Below are 15560 nucleotides of genomic sequence, written 5' to 3'. Positions count from 1 at the left end.
TGCAGCAGCTGCAGAACAGTAGGGGTTGCTACCAGTTTCTTCTTCTGCTATCTTTGTCCCAGAATGATGCCCCCCAAATGTCAGTCTGATCATTCCTTTGTGAGGTGACTCTTTGGATATATGGGGGTCAGGGAGCTGCTTGAGGAGACAGTCTGTTCTCTATAGGAGCTCAAGTGCTGAGCTGTGAGCTCCATTGTTCATTCAGAGCTGCTAGGCAGGTACATTTAAGTCTCCTGCGGCAGAACTCATAAACCCCCTTTGTTCACCAGGTGCTCTGTCCTGGGGAGTTAGGGCTTTAATTATGAGTATATATTGCATTGCTGCCTTTTTTTTTTTAAGTGCTGTCCTGCCCAGCAAGGGGGCAGCCTAGTCACTGCCTGTAGAGGCTTTGCTGAAGCTTTGCAGAGGCTTTGTGGGCACCCCCCTGCTGCTGGCTCTGCCTTGCTGCCGTGTGTATTTCCCTGAAGTCCTGTTTGTATGGGTGTGGTTAGAACTGCCTCAGCAATGTTGGCCCGCCTCTGTAATGGTGGACTCTCTTGGTTATGGCAGGTTGCCTCAGCAATGGCAGGCTGCGTCAGCAATGGCAGACTACTGCCATAGGGGTGGAGTGCCTCGGCAATGGCAGACGACCCTCACCCACAGAGCTGGGCCATCCTGGTTTTAGCTGTGTTTGCTGGGACAGCTAAAAACTCTCATCCCCGAGTGTTTCCAATTGCTGTTTGTTTGTTTGTTTGTTTTTGTGGGCATGGGACCTGCAAAGCCTGATCACCTGGCTCCCTGCCTCAGAGCCCTCTTTTTTTTAAGTTGAAAGGTTGACTCTCTCCCAGGTGTTCCAGTCGCCTGCTGAAAGGGCACTGGGATCTGTGTGATTTCCCATGCGGTGACCCACTGCACTGGCTGAAACAATGTTGCTGACCATGAATCTCCTGGCCTGGATTTGTGTTTCAGTCCCACTTAATCAGATGAATGGGCTAATCTGCCTTCCCAGATCTCCAATTGCCAGTTTAACAGGGCAACCAGACCAGTGTATTTTGTATGTAGAGCCACTGCACTGTGGTGCCAGCCGAAACAGCCGTGCTGGCCGAAACAGCCGCTCCAGCCAAAACAGCCATGCTAGTGACCTGTGGGGCTCCTCCACCTGGGAATCTCCTGGTCTGTGGGCAATAAAGATCCGTCTGGAAATGTGGCGTCCACTCACCCTCTGCGCTTTCACTAGTAGCTGCAATCCTGAGCTGCTCATACAGCGCCATCTTGAATCACCTCTGGAAATTCTTTTCTAATATACTTAAGCATGAAGCTGGATTTAGTGTGTATAAAATTTCACATTTATGCTTGCATTGCTTCACACTATATTTACTGTTTTGCATGGATAGTGCTAGCACTGGAGTGCTTACTGGTCATGTGCTTAGAGTGAATTTCTCGATTGCATAGAATGTATGGTGATATTGGTGGACTTAAGGATATTGAATTATGTATCAGGAATAAAATATTCATTATTTGGGTTTTTGGTCAGGGGAACACTGTAACCTCCAGTGTAGACTGTGTAGGAAAAATTTATGGTTGGTTTCCTGTTTCAATAGTTTGGGGTGGTTTCAGATTTCTTCCATTGATAAAAAAAAAACTGTGATATGGGTAAATAGTTTTAATGTTCAGGAAATATTGGCCTTGTTCTTAAGGAAATTATACTGATGAGAATTTCTCTAAAGCTAATTTTGTTGTGTGTACTATTATTACATTAATATGAACTTCACTTTAATTAAGTAGTAGAAAGCTGTCAGTCACTGATGGGCCTTTATGTGTGTACTTCAAAATAAAATATGTGCAGGTGTTGCAATGGTTTGAAAACTTTGGTGGTGAAAGTTACCTAATCACTTCTCAGTATTGTATCTAGAAACCAGTCTTGGAAACGTGTGATGATATGCTTCTGAAAATAGCTGAAAATAAATTGATCTCTTGTTTTTACTTTGTCCATGTTTTGTTGTATAGTATTTAAGTGAAAGAAGATTGTTTCTCATATTAAATTTTTGAAATGGATATTTGTATTTTCCATGTTTTTATGATGGAGAGAAAAGTTAGTTCTTACTTTGATAAGTTTATCATAGGACTTAGCATATTTTTATGCTTTTGGTTACAGTTCTTTCACTAGAATACTAACAAGTAGACATATGCAATAAATAACCTAACTACTTTAATATATTGATTTAAAATACTGCAAGGAGTAATTCATAAACATCAAATCACAGTGTTTTGATTTGTAACATGTTAGAGAAAATGATAAGATCTTCTGTTGTATAAGTATCCTATTAACTCATGCTTGTGCACCAACAACTGTTAAATTTTTATCATTGACATCAGTTAAATACTCATCCTCCAATTTTGGAGAAGCTGACCCTCAAAATGCTCTTGTGAGACACAAGACTAGTAATTAAACTATTCAATCCTAGGCCTAGGGACTATTATGGGAGAGGTGGACTTGTGAGATTGTAAAGGCTGTTCTTGAGGGATAAGATTACTTCACAGATTCTCTATAAATTAAACATTAACATAAAAAAGGACACTGATGCAAGACCAGCATCTGTGCCTGTGTGTTACAATATAACAGTGTTTTACTGGAGTATTGCTCTGCTCTTTAAAAGAAAATTCTAATAGGTTATAAAAAGTTTATGGAAATATTACCTTATGGTAGAACTGATTAAAATTAGATTTATTTATAAGGTTTTATTAAAATTAACTTTAACATTAATATGCCATACAAAGGTAAAATTTTGGTTTTCTCTCTTGAACAAAATGTTTATGTACTATTAAGGGATAAAAGATTTTGTTTAAAAATCTTGAAACAAGAGAAAATGGACAGACAACATACCAAAATGTAGGATATACAACAAAAGCAGTTCTAGGGGAAATTTATAGAAATAAACAGATAGATTAAGAAAAAAAAATATTGCACCTAACTTTATACCTCAAATAACTAGAAAAAGAAAACAAACTATTTTTAAAGTCGACCATATGAAAGAAATAAGGCATTGAGCAGAAAGAAATAAAATGGACACTGCAAAACAATAAAAAATATCAAGGAATTTGAGAGCGATTTTTCTAAAAACTTAAGTAAAATTGACAAGTCTTGTTTTTTTCTTTCTGATTTTAATGGAATAATTTTTATTTTTCATGATTACATATAATGTTTTGGTGAGTTTTGGTAGAAACTGTTATCAGGATAAAACAGTTTCATCTTTTTTTATTATAGTTTGGGAAAAATTTTGCAATCTACATATCTGACAAGTCTTTAACTAGATAAAAAAGATGTTCCAGTTCAAGATGGCTGACTAGAAACAGCTAGTATTTGCATCTCTCACAGAGAAGAAACAAAGTTATAAGTAAATATTAAGTCTTCAAATGGATCATCTGAGAGCTTATGCTGGGACTCACCAGGAAATCAATGGGATCAACAGATAGCCAAAAAGAGGGAAGCCATGAAGTCAGGCTGCTGTCCCCCTGGGATTGGCCTGTTGCTGGAGGAAGCTCCTCAATATGGGAAAACGATGAGTGAGTGAGTTTGTCCTGGGGTATCCACACGTCTACCACAGACCTTTGCAATGTTGAGCATGGGATAGCCATCTTGACACCCCCAGACATCCAGACTGACATAGAGAGCCACCTAGAATCTGTGAAGAGGCACCACTCAAGCCCATATAAAATCTCATAGGCTTTTGATCTCTAAGCAGCTCAGTGTCAGCTTCTGTTGCCCTGCAAAGAGAAGAGGCAAGGCACTTTCACACACCTCTAGGATAAATGTCACAGCCATAGTAGTGAGGAGCAGCCAGACTGCATGCAGTGTGACCTCTACCTCCACTGCTCTTTGCCAGGTGGGGCTTCCTGGCTTGGGCCCCAGTGCAACTGCCCTACTCCTACCTGATTACTGTGGTCATGGCTGTGTTCTTCTGAGTGCATAACTCTAAGAGGTAGTTGAAGAGTTATTTAAAATTGCCACTATTGCTGCCCCCTGCATGCTCCACAACTCTCCACATCTGCTGCTCCCTGCCAAATGGGGGCTTGCCACCTTCTGGCCCACAGTGCAGCTGGCAAACTCCCACTTGGACATTATGGCCACAGAATGGTCCTTTCAGAGACCATTTCCCTGAGACCAGCAACAAACTTTTCGCAGTTGTCACTACCACTACCTCTGACCCTACCATGCACAGGCAAGCACAGGTGTGAGGAATCTTGGCACCTTTGTGTGGCCCCAACGGTGAAATTCAGTGCCATTTGTGTGGGAGGGAAGTGTAAATGTGCCATGCACCTGACAGTCACCTGTCCCTATTGCCCTAGCTTAGGGGACTTTCCTTCCTCTGTGAAAGCCTATATCTTATAGCTGCCCTGCCGTGCCCTCATGTGAACATTTTAACTGCAGCCCAGAGAGCTTCTGAAAACCCAGCTTCCACAGACCTGCGATCTTCCCACAGGCTCCTTTTGCTTGAGTTCTGCTTGTTCCATCCTGAGATTCCTGCTGATGATCTGGGGACCAGTCTGCTCCTTTTCAACACAGTGAACACCTGAGCTGTGGGATAACCTGACCCTGTTCCAGCAACTTCAGGACTTATACGTACTGTCCAGTTGGACATCTAGGGGCCTGGTTACTGGGGAACTACCTGGACGATTCTAACATTGCTGCCATGTAGCCACTTCCCCCAAAGCCTGAAGTGGGGCTGAGCCAACTAGGCAACATCACTACAACCAACATCCACCCACATGGGCTGAAAGGTGGTGCATCCTTCTCCACATAAAGTAGCATCATCACCACATCAGAGAACAAGAGCACCATAAAGTTTCCTGTACCAGACTGAATGAAGAAGTTCCACCCAAAAACAATTCCCATGGAGAGCTGCAACACAAACTTTTTCTATGGTTCTAAAGCAGCATTGTTTTCTGAGGTAAATACCCAAGATGCATTGTCTCATGGCCACAGCAAACTAGTACACGGACATACAAGAGTGAGGTTAGAAGCAGAAGATTAATAGACAAAAGAAAGAGAAGAGCTCTCTCTTGCAGAGAGAGGGGTCCAGAATGGGTTTCTGCTTCGAGGCAAAATGTAGGGGTTTTATAGATGAGCCTGAGGAGGAGGTGTCTGATTTATATAGGGCATGTAAGATTGGTCAGACCAGGTGTGTCAATTGCATAAGGTGTGAAAATCTGGTTAAGGCTAGGTATGTCATTTCCATAGGGTGCAAATAGCTGGCTGTCTCACTCTAATCTTTTATTCTGCAGATGAGTTCTCTACTTGGCTGGCACCATGTTTCCTGTTTCTTTACTGTCCATTTGGTAACAAATAAAAGAAAAGTTGGAACTCCTAAGTTGGATATAACGGGCCCCCAGGTAGCCTTTTTCTATTGATACAGCTGCCAGCATTTCCCCACATGAGCTTCTAGCATATTTATCTATGTTTGCAGCTTGATTTTTTAGGCTGCTCTTTATTAGGAAAAAAATAATTTCTTGGGCTGCTTTTTGTTAGAAAGGAAGACCTGCTGAGAATTCTTTTACCCTCGCTATTTTTGCCTGAATAATTTTTTTCTAGGTCCTGTATCAGTTCTCAACCACATTTTGGTCTGGGTATAGACTACAGCGTGCATTTGAACTGACACTCACAAGCCTGGGACAGGGGCACGATAGGGAAACAGATATTCCTGCCTATCTAGTATGTGGAGTCAGTGCAGCCATCTCACCCCCACACAGAGACTTCAGCATATTTCACCAGGAACTCTCTGCAGCCACTTTCATCAGGGCTGGTGCCTAAGCTTGCCATTGGGATATTGATTGGCAAGCCAGGTGTTCAAGCTCTGCCCAGCTGTGTTCTCTGCTTGTGAAGAACACTAAGTCTGAGACTGCCTCCACAGTCTCAGACATATAGGTATCAAAATTGTAAACCTTTTTCAGCCTAATAGGTGAGAAATAGTATGCAGTTTTGTTTTGCTGTTCTCTTTTTATAGACAGGGTTAAGCAACTTTTTATATGTTTAAAGGCCATTTGCATTTGTTTTTCTGTGATATGTTTGTTCACAGCTCTATACCATGTTTCTACAAGGTTGTTGGTTTCTTTCTTCTCTATTTTAACAAGCTTTTACAACTTAGAAGTACTAACCCTTTGAAGGTGATATAAATTGTAAATATTTTCCAAGGTCTGTCATTTGATTTTCCACATTGCTCAGAGTATTTATAGTTTTTAAAAAATTATTTTTATATTTTTAATGTAATTTAATATATTAATATTTGCTCTTTATATTTCTTTATTCTGAATAATAAGTAGAAGTTTCTCTATTTGGAGATGATAGAAGAATTCATTTATGTTTTAATTCTATATCATGGGGTTTAATTTTTATTATTTTAAATCTCAGATTTATTTTACATCTATCTTGTTGCATAACAAAAAAAGATAAATTCAATTTCTCTTTCTTCCATAGGGCTATTCAGTATCCAGATGTGCTTTTTGAACAAATCCATCATTATTCCGTTGATTTGAGAACATACAGTAAATTTCCATTAGAAAATAAGCTTGTTTCTTGATTTTATATTTATCATTCATAATGAAACAAGTTTTGTTTAAGCATTTTAAGAATGAAATACAAAAGCATTCAAACCAGAAAGGAAGATGTTAAATTACTTCTACTAGCAAATGACATAATATTATGTATAGAAAACTGTGATAACTTTACCAAAAAACTGTTGGAACAAAAATTAGTAAAGTTGCAGGATACAAAATAAATGTACAATAATCTTTTACATTTCTATACACTAACAATATTAATTGTTAAATTAACAATATTAAAAGAAGACATTTTTAAAAATCACATTTTACAATGGTATAAAAAATAATGAAATAATTCAGAATAAGCTTAACCATGGAGGTGAAAATTCTGTACACTGAAAACTGTATGATATTGTATGATATTGATTAAGGAAACTGAAGAAGACACAAATAAATTGAAAGCTATTCTTTGCTCATAAATTGGAAAATTTAATATTGCTCAAATATCCATAATACTCAAAGCAATCTGCAGTCAATACAATCATTATCAAACTTCCAGTGAGCTTTTTCACAAAAACAGAAGCAAACAATTTCTAAAATTTGTATGGAAATACTAAACACTTGAATAACCAAATAAATCTTGAATAAGAAGAACAAAGCTAGGGGCACCATAATTCCTGATTGGAAATTATATTACAAAGCTATAGTAATCAAAATAGGATGGTACTATCATAAAAGCAGACTCATAGACCAACGGAACAAAACAGAGAGCCCAGAAATAAACTCACCCATATACAGTCAACTATTCTTGGACAAGGGTACTCAGAATACACTATGGGAAAGATAGCCTCTTTTATAAATGATGTTGGTAAAACTGGCTATCAGGATACAAAAGAATTAAATCAAATGCTTATCTTACATAACAGTTAAGTTGAAGACTTAAATGTAAGACTTGAAACCATGAAAATTCTAAATGAAAACACTTTGATATAAGGCTTTTTTTGCATTAGTCTTCAAAGTGAGTTTCTGGATATGAAGTAAAATCACAAGCAACACAAACAAAAATAAATAAATAAATGAGACTACTTCAAATTAAAAAGTCTCTGCACTACAAAAATAAATAAATAAGTCAGCAAATAAATAAATAAAACAACTATCTACAAACTGAAAATGGAACCTATGGAGTGGAAGAAAATATTTGCAAGCCATATATCTGAAAAGAGATTAACATCCAAAATACATAAGGAACTCACAAAAATCAATAACATAAAAAACAAATAACCTGATTACTAAGTGGGCAAATTACCTAAATAGACATTTTTCCATGAAAGACATGCCAATGGACAACAGATATATACAACAGATCTCAACATCCCTAATAATACAGAAACTTCAAACCAAAACCATAGTGAAGTGTCACTTCACACATATTAAAATGGGAATTATCAAAAAGACAAAAGAAAGCAAGTGTTGACAAAGGTGTGAAAAAAAAGAAACCCTAGTTTGCTATTATGGAAATATACATTGGCTATTATGTAAAACAGTGTGGAGAGTTCTAAAAATAACAAAGATAGAACTACCATGTAATTCAGCAATTCCACTTGTGTGTGTGTGTGTGTGTGTGTGTGTGTATAAAATCTGGAATATATATATATCATATATAATAATAATTATATAAATAGTCTAAAGATATATATGTAATATACATATATATAAAATCTGAATCTCAAGGAGATGTCTACAATTCCGTGTTCATTGCAACATTATTCACAAAAGTCTAATATAAAATCAAACTAAGGGTCATTGATGAATGAATGAAAAGTTGTATACACATGTGAATATTATTCAGCCGGATAAAAGAGAATTCTACAATTTGCAGCAGCATAGATAAACCTGGAGAGTATTGGACCACGTGAATCAAGACAGACATGCACACAAAAATATTGTATGATCTCACTTATATGTGGAATTTCAACTCCTAGATTCAGAGAGTAGAATGATGGTTGCCTGATGGTTGCCAGTGGCTGAAAGGTAGGGCAGAGAGGGACATGTTGGTTAAAGTATGTAAACTTCCAGCATCAGGTGAATAAGTTCTGTTGGTCTTATATACAGCGTGGTGAAAATACTTAAAAATATGTTATTGTATACTTAAATTTGGGAAGAAAGATTTTAAGCATTCTCACCCCAGAAAAGTAGTGACTATGCTAGCTCAAAAGAGATGTTAATTAACATTATTTTTAAATTATTTCACAAGATATATGTATATCAAATCACTGCATTGTATATCTTAAATATATAAAAATTTTACTTTGTCAATTGTAACTTAATAAGGCTGAAAGAAAGAAAATGAAAGGATGGAAAATAATATCTCATGAACATTGCAGCAGAAAGAAAGCAGAGGTGACCATGCTAATATAATACAAAGTAGATGTTAAGTAGAGTCAGTGGTAAGTGACAATGAGAAATACTATATAAGGATAAATTAACCAATTTACCAGTGAGATGTAACAATCGTTATTATATATATACCAAACATTGGAGCTTCTAAATACATTAGGCAAACTTAGAACTTATGTAAGAAACAGACAAATTTACAATACTAGTAGGAGACTTCAATGCATCATTGTTTACAAAATGAAAAAAAATCCATCCTAAAATTTTTATGAAATCTCATGCTATCCTGTGTGGCAAAAATGATGACAAAAAAGTTAAAGATATCATAATTCCTGCTTTCAAAATGTATTACAGAGCTATCATAATCAAAACACTGTGGTGCTGGCATGAACATATACCCGAAGACCAACTGGATAGAACTGAAAGCCCAAAAATAGACCCTTACATATCTGGTTAAATATTTTTCAGCAAGGGTACCATGACATTAAATGAGAGAGGAACAATCTTTTCAACAAATGGTTTTGGGAAAGCTGGATCTTCACATGCAAATAAATGAGGCTGAACACTTATCTTACAACATATGCAAAAATTAACTCTAAATGAATCAAAGACTTAAATATAAGGACTAAATTATAAATATAGAAACAGACAGGGGAAAGGCTCATGACATTAGATTTGACAATGTTTTTGAATATGACACAAAAATACTGGCAATAAAATTAAATTGGACTATAGAAAAATTAATAACTTGTGCATCAACAACCATAGTCAACTGATTAAAAATGTAACCTATATAAGGAAATGAGGTATTTTCAAATTAAATATCTGATAAGAAATTAATGTTCAGAATATTCAATGAACTCCCGCCCCTCAACAACAAAAATCAAATAACCAAATTTCAAAATGGTCAAAAGACTTGAATAACTATTTTTTTAAAAGACATACAAGTGGCCAACAAGTACATGCAAAGATTCTCAACTAATCATCAGGTAAATTCAAACTAAAGTGACAATAAGATACTACCATATACATATTGGAATAAGTACCATTAAAACCCAGAAAACAATAATTATTGAGAATATGGAAAAATTGGAACCCATGTACATAGTTGGTGAAAATGTAAAATGATGTTGCTATGAGGAACAGCATGGTTGTTTCTCAAATAAAACTCTGAAAATATAATTACCATATAATACTACAATTCTATTTCAAGGCATAAAACCAAAAGACTTCAAAGCAGGGTATTGAAGAAATATTTTTACAACTATGTTCATAGCAGCATAATTCACAATAGCTAAAAGATGGAGTCAACTCACACATGTATTAATAGATGAATGGATAAACAAAGTGTGGTATATACATGCAATGGAATATTATTTAACTGTAAAAAACAATTGCTTATGGTCTTCAATATGGATAAGACTTGAAGACATCAGGCTAAGTTAAACAAGTCAGTCACAGAAAGATAAATACCAGGTGGAGGTGGGGATAAAGAGTGGTTTGATTAATATAGAGCTACAATTTCATAAGATAAAAATATATCTGGAGATTGGTTGCAACAGTGTTAATGTATTTAACACTACCAAATTGTACATGTTAAGAGATTAGTGTTACATTTCATATTATGTGTAATTTTTCCACCATTAAAAATAAAGAAGTAGGCCAGGCACAGTAGCTGACACCTGTAATTCCAGCACTTTGGGAGGCCAAGGTGGGTGGATCACATGAGGTCAGGAGTTAGAGATGAGCCTGACCAACACAGTGAAACCCCACCTCTACTAAAAATACAAAAATTAGTTGAGCGTGGTGACAGACACCTGTAATTCCAGCAACTCAGGAGGCTAAAGCAGGAGAATCACTTGAACCTGGGAGGCAGAGGATGCAGTGAGCTGAGTTCGTGCCATTGCACTCCAGCCTGGGTAACAAGAGCAAAACTCCATCTCTAAATAAATAAATAAAAAGAAAATGAAGAAGTAAAAAATAGGGGGAGAGGGAACAAGATGGCTGAATAGACACAACTCCAGTGCCAACACCCAGCGAGAGAGATGCCAAAATCAAGAGAGCTCCTAGCTCCAACCAAGGTACCAGGTGCATTTCAATGGGTCTGGTTGGATAGTGAGCAAAGCCCAGGCAGAGCAGACTGAGGTGGGGTGGGGTGCTGCTTCAACTGGAAAGTGCATCTGACCAGTGAATCGGAGGCTCCCCTGCCAGCACCCCATCCAGATACAGTGCTTCCCCCAAAGTCTCAGCAAGATACAGAACAGGGAATCTTTGCCAGTCAAGCATCGGGAATTACAAGTGCAGATTTGAATAATAATCCAGGATTGTTGCACAGATCTAAGCAAACACATAAGCCCATAAGCCAGCTGGGAGAGCTGAGAGCCTGTAGCTGGGAGGGGGAGCTATTGCCCCCTCCCCCTGCCCGGAGAGAGAGAGAGAACTAAAAGTGGGAAGACAGATGGAGCAGCTGGGCGGGCATAACTGGAGAGAGAGGGAGCTGAAAGTCGAAGCTGAAAGTGGGGAGACAGATGGTGCAGCAGGGCAGGTTTCTACCCTCCCCCACAAACCCCAGAGGGCTGAAGCACTAACTCTGGTGGGTTGCACAGCCAATGCCTCAGTCTGAGCTGAACCCTGAGTGATCCAGCTCCGTGGAGAAAAAGTGCAACAAACCATTAAAGAGGTGGGACTAGGCTTCATGTTTTAACAAAAAACACAGGAGGTGTACGTAGCAATGGAACAGTGTTCTTGACCACCCAGGAGTGCCTCCAGGTCAGAGAAGAGGCGGGCCTTACCTCCCAGTGTAAACAAAAAAGACACAGGAAGCTCACCTAGTAACCTGAAGGAGTCCCTGGAAACTCAGTAGCACCTCCACAGGCAGACAAGTGACCTCATCAAGCACCTCCCTGAGATCAGAGCCAGGTAAATCCACAAAGATGGGGAAAAAAACAGCGCAAAAAAGATGAAACCATTAAAGACAAAAATGCCTCTTCTCCTTCAAGGGATCACAATTCTTCATCAACAGGTGAAGACAGCACCACCAAGAAAGAGTGTGACTAATTGACAGAAACAGGCTTTAGAAGGTGCGTAATAACAAACATTTCTGAGCTAAAGGAACACGTTCTAACCCAATACAAAGAAACTAAAAACCTTGAAAAAAGGTTAGATGAAATGCTAACTAGAATAACCAGCTTAGAGAAGAACATAAAAGACTTGATGGAGTTGGAAAACACAGCATGAGAACTATGTGAAGCAAACACAAGTTTTAATAGCTGAATCGATCAAGCAGAAGAAAGGATATCAGAGATTGAAGATTAACTCAATGAAATAAAAAGAGAAGGCAAGGCAAGAGAAAAAAGAGTGAAAAGAAATGGGCAAAGCCTCCAAGAAATATGGGATTATGTGAAAAGACCTAATCTATGCTTGATCCGTGTACCTGAATGTTACGACCAGAATGAATCCAAGCTGGAAAACACACTTCAGGATATTCTCCACAACTTCCCAAGCCTAGCAAGGCAGTCCAACATTCAAATTCAAGAAATACAGAGAACTCCACAAAGATATTCCTCAAGAAGAGCAACCCCAAGGCACACAATCATCAGATTCACCAGGGTTGAAATGAAGGAAAAAATGCTAAGGGCAGTCAGAGAGAAAGGACAGGTCACCCACAGAGGGAAGCCAATCAGACTCACAGCAGATCTCTCAGCAGAAACCCTACAATCTGGAAGAGAGTGGTGGCCAATATGCAACATCCTTAAAGAAAAGGACTTTCAACCGAGAATCTCATATACAGCCAAACTAAGCTTCATAAGTGAAGGAGAAATAAAGTCCTTTATGGATAAGGAATTACTGAGAGATTTTGTTACCACCAGACCTGCCTTACAAGAGCTCCTGAAAGAAACACTACACATGGAAAGGAACAAGTACCAGCCACTGCAAAAGCAAACCAGTTGTCAAAGACCAAAATGCAATGAAGAAAATGAGTCAACTAATGGAAAAGAAAACCAGCCAGTAACAAAATGGCAGGATCAAATTCATGCATAACAATATTAACATTGAATGTAAATAGCCTAAATGCCCCAATCAAAAGACACAGATTGGCAAACTGGATAAAAAGTCAAGACCCATTGGTGTGCTGTATTCAGGAAACCCATCTCACTTACAAAGACATACATAGACTCAAAATAAAGGGATGGAAGAAGATTTACCAAGCAAATGGAGAGAAAAAAAAAAAAAGCAGGGGTTGCAATCCTAGTCTCTGATAAAATGGACTTCAAACCAATAAAGATCAAAAGAGATGAAAAGGGCATTATGTAATGGTAAAAAGATCAGTCCAACAAGAAGATCAACGAGACAGAAAATTAACAAGGATATCCAGGACTTGAATGCAGAGCTGGACCAAGCAGACCTAATAAACAAATACAGAATGCTCCACTCCAAATCCACAGAATATACATTCTTCTCAGCACCTCATCATACTTACTCTAAAATTTACCAAATGACTGGAAGTAAATCACTCCTCCCCAGATGCAAAAGAACGAGAATCATAACAAACAGTCTATCAGACCACAGTGCAATCAGATTAGAACTCAGGATTAAGAAACTCACTCAAATATGCACGGAATAAACAATGAAATGAAGACAGAAATAAAGATGTTCTTCCAAACTAATCAGAATGAAGACACAACTTACCAGAATCAATGGGACACCTTTAAAGCACTGTCGAGAGGAAAATTTATAGCAATAAATGCCCACATGAGAAACAAGGAAAGATCTAAAATCAATATCCTATCATCAAAATTGAAAGAGCTAGAGGAGCAAGATGAAAACAAACTCAAAAGCTAGCAGAAGACAAGAAATAACTAAGATCAGGCTGAACTACTGGAGATAGACACACAAAAAACCCTTCAAAAAATCAATAAATCCAGGAGCTGGTGTTTTGAAAAGATCAACAAACTAGACAGACAGCTAGCCAGACTAATAAAGAAAAGAGAGAAGAATCAAATATACGCAATAAAAAACAATAGAGGGGATATCACCAGCAATTCCACAGAAATACAAACTACCATCAGAGATTACTACAAAAAGCTCTATGCACATAAACCAGTAAACCTGGAAGAAATGAATAAATTCCTGGACACTTGCACTTTACCAAGACTAAACCAGGAAGAACTTGAAATCCTGAATAGACCAATAATAAGGGCTGAAGTTGAGGCAGCAATCAATAGCCTACCAACCAAAAAAAGTCCAGATCCAGATGGGTTCACAACCAAATTCTAGCAGACACACAAGGAGGAGCTGGTTCCATTCCTTCTGAAACTATACCAAACAATACAAAAAGAGGGAATCCTCCCTAACTCCTTCTATGAGACCAACATCATCCTGATACCAAATCCAGGTAGAGACTCAACTGAAAAAGAAAACTTTAGGCCAATATTCATGATGAATATCGATGCAAAAATCTTTAATAAAATACTGGCAAACCAAATGCAACAGCACAACAAAAAGCTTATTCATCACGATCAAGTAGGCTTTCCTGGGTATACAAGGCTGGTTCAACATACACAAGTCCATAAACGTAATCCAAAGAAAAAAAAACCACATGATTATCTCAATAGATGCATAGAAGGCCTTTGACAAAATTCAACCGCTCTTTATGTTAAAAACTCTCAATAAACTAGGTATTGATGGAACGTATCTTAAAATAATAAAAGCTATTTATGACAAACCTATATCCTATACCATACTGAATGGGCAAAACTGGAAACATTCTCTTTGAAATTAGGCACTAGACAAGGATGCCCTCTCTCACCACTCCTATTCAATATAGTATTGGAAGTTCTAGCCAGAGCAATCAGGCAAGAAAAAGAAATAAAGGGTATTCAATTAGGAGATGAGGAAGCCAAACTGTCTCTATTTGCAGATGACATGATCTTATATGTAAAAGACCCCATTGTCTCAGCCCAAAATCTCCTGAAACTGATAAGCAACTTCAGTAAAATCTCAGGACACAAAATCAGTGTGAAGAAACCACAAGCATTCCTATATACCAATAACAGACAAATAGAGCACCAAATCAAGAGCAAACTCCCATTCACAGTTGCTACAAAAAGAATAAAATACATAGGAATACAACTTACAAGGAACGTAAGGGACCTCTTCAAGGAGAACTACAAACCACTGCTCGATGAAATAAGAGAGGACACAAATAGATGGAAAAACATTCCATGCTCATGGTTATGAAGAATCAATATTGAGAAAATGGACATACTGCCCAAAGTAATTTATAGATTCAATGCTATCCTCATCAAACTACCAATGACCTTCTTCACAGAACTGGAAAAATCCACTTTAAACTTCATATGGAAACAAAAGGGAGTCTGCATAGCCAAGAAAATACTAAGAAAAAAAAAAAAAAAAAAAGCGGGAGGCATCACAGTATAGTTTGAAGTGCCAGACTTCAAAGTATACTACAAGGCAAGGGTAATCAAAACATTATGTTACTGGTACCAAAACAGAGAAATAGACCAATGGAACAGAACAGAGGCCTCAGAGGCAACACCACACATCTACAGCCATCTGATCTTGTACAGACCTGACGGAAACAAGCAATAGGGAAAGGACATGTTTAATAAATGGTGTTGGGAAAACTG

This window comes from Callithrix jacchus, chromosome X (assembly GCF_049354715.1).
Source record: "Callithrix jacchus isolate 240 chromosome X, calJac240_pri, whole genome shotgun sequence".
Lineage (NCBI taxonomy): Eukaryota > Metazoa > Chordata > Mammalia > Primates > Cebidae > Callithrix > Callithrix jacchus.
Note: the sequence above shows the minus strand (reverse complement) of the source record.